Raw genomic sequence first — 2,678 nt, 5'->3', positions numbered from 1 at the left:
TCATATTGACTTGCTGAGTCAATAATTTGTTCTGAGCCAATATGGCATTCAGAGTATCAATCTCAATAACTCCTTTCTTCTGGGTTGTCCCATTGTTCACAGGATTTCTTTCAGAAGTGTACATGAACTGGCTATTTGCAACCATTTCAATGAGTTCTTAGGCTTCTGCAGGCATTTTCTTCAGATGAATAGATCCACCTGCAGAATGGTCCAATGACATCTGGGATAACTTAAACAGACCATCATAGAAGATACCTATGATGCTCCATTCTGAAAGCATGTCAGAAGGATACCTTCTGATCAATTACTTGTATCTTTCCCAAGCTTCATAGAGGGATTCACCTTCCTTCTGTTTGAAGGTTTGAACTTCCACTCTAAGCTTACTAATCTTTTGAGGTGGAAAAAATTTAGCTAAGACGGCATTGACCAGCTTTTCCCAAGAGTTCAGGCTATCTCTAGGTTGTGAGTTCAACCATATACTAGCTCTGTAGACCTCGGGATCAACTCCATTGGTCTTAACAGTGTCACAGATTTGCAAAAATTCAGCCAAGAACTGATGAGGATCATCCAATGGAAGTCCATGAAACTTGCAATTCTGTTGCATCAGAGAAACTAATTGAGGCTTAAGCTCAAAGTTGTTTGCTCCTATAGAAGTTGGGAGTTGGTGCAGTAAAGTCACCAAACACCTTCCTTGCATTGTTGTTGTTGGGTTCGGCCATGTCTGTTTTGTCTGCTTCCTTTTCAAAAATTTCTGTCAGGTCCTCTTCAAAGTATTGTGCTTTAGCTACTCTTAGCTTTCTCTTCAGAGTCCTTTAAGATTCAGGATCAGCTTCAACAAGAATGCCTTTATCTTTGTTCCTACTCATATGAAAGAGAATAAAACAAAGAAAGTATGGAATCTTCTATGTCACAGTATAGAGATTCCTTGATGTGTCAGAGGAAAAGAAGAATAGAAGGATGAGGTAGAGAGAAGAATTTGAACTTATAGAGAGGGAGGGGTCCGAATTATTAAAGGAGAATAAGTGTTAGTGATTAAATAGAAAGAGATGGGAGAGAGAGAATTTTCGAAAATTTTTTTGAAATAAAAAGAGATTAGAATTTAAAACAATTAGTTAATCAAAGAGAATTTTGAAAAAGAGGTGAGTGACCTTCGAAAATTAGAGGTGAGAGAAGTAGTTAGGTGGTTTTAAAAAAGATAAGAGATAATAAATTTTGAAAAGATAAGAAGTTAGAAAGAGATTTTGAAATTAGAATTTAAAAAGATGTGATTTGAAAAAGATATGATTTAAAAAGATATGATTGAAAAGATATGATTGAAAAACAATTTAAAAAAAAGATTTGATTTTTAAAATTGATGATTGACTAACAAGAAATTAAAAGATATGATTCTAAAATTCAAATATTGAACTTTTCTTAACAAGAAAGTAACAAACTTGAAATTTTTGAATCACAACATTAATTGTTAGCAAGGATTTTCGAAAATATTAAAAGAAAAATGAAATAGATTTGATTTTGAAAAAGATATGATTGATAAGAGAGGATATGAAAAAGATAAGATTTTGAAAAATTAGTTTTAAAACTTGAAAAATTGAAAAAGATTTGAATTGAAAACAAAATTACCTCCCTGGTGTTATCCTGGCGTTAAACGCCCAGAATGGTATCCATTCTGGCGTTTAATGCCCACTTGGCTACCTCCTTGGGTGTTAAACGCCCAGCCAGGTACCTTGGCTGGCATTTAAACGCCAGAAATCCTTCTTTACTAGGCGTTTTGAACGCCCAGCTTTTTCTCTATGATTCCTCTGCTGTATGTTCTGAATCTTCAATTCTCTGTATTATTGACTTGAAAATACATAATTTTGATTTTTTTTAATTTTTAATGATGAGAGAGAAAAGCAACAGAATGTACAAAACAATAGAATTTAAAGATCAGACAAAGAAAATCATCAAGAACAACTTGAAGATCAATGAAGAACACAAGAACACACTTTCAAAAAATGCAAGAAGAATAAAGACATTCAATTGACACCAAACTTAAAAATTGACACTAGACTCAAACAAAAAACATAAAATTTTTTGTTTTTATGATTTTATAAATTTATTTGTTTTTTTTTCGAAAAAATTTTTGAAAAAGCAAAAAAGAAGAAAAAAATTTTTGAAAGATTTTTGAAAACTTTTTGAAAATAAAATAAAGGTTGAAACAAGAAGAAAATTACCTAATCTAAGCAACAATATGAACCATTAGTTATCCAAACTCGAACAATCCCCGGCAACGGTGCCAAAAACTTGGTATGTGAAAATCGTGAGTTCACACTTTTCTCACAACTCCGCGCAGCTGACCAGCAAATGCACTGGGTCATCCAAGTAATACCTTACGTGAGTAAAGATCGATCCCACAGAGATTGTCAGCTTGAAGCAAGCTATGGTTATCTCTTAACTCTCAGTCAGGCAGATTCAAATGGTTATGGGATGTTGATAATTAAAAGATAGATAAAACATAAAATAGGATAGAGATAATTATGTAATTCATTGGTAGGAATTTCAGATAAGCATATGGAGATGCTTTGTTCCTTTTGAATTCCTACTTTCCTACTGCTTTCATCCAGTCATGCGTACTCATTTCCATGGCAAGTTGTATGTTGGGGGATCACCGTTGTCAATGGCTACAGTCCGTCCTCTCA

At 33.6% G+C, this 2,678-nt stretch overlaps 1 non-coding gene across 1 annotated transcript; it reads left to right on the top strand.

The window, feature by feature from the left end:
* The first annotated feature begins 274 nt into the window (after nucleotides 1-274).
* LOC127743098 (small nucleolar RNA R71) lies at nucleotides 275-382 on the top strand. The gene has a single exon (XR_008004397.1). It is a non-coding gene; the product is annotated as a small nucleolar RNA R71 (small nucleolar RNA).
* Nucleotides 383-2,678: the final 2,296 nt, after the last annotated feature.

Source organism: Arachis duranensis, chromosome 1 (assembly GCF_000817695.3).
Source record: "Arachis duranensis cultivar V14167 chromosome 1, aradu.V14167.gnm2.J7QH, whole genome shotgun sequence".
Taxonomy (NCBI): domain Eukaryota; kingdom Viridiplantae; phylum Streptophyta; class Magnoliopsida; order Fabales; family Fabaceae; genus Arachis; species Arachis duranensis.
This window is presented reverse-complemented; position numbering and strand designations above follow the sequence as displayed.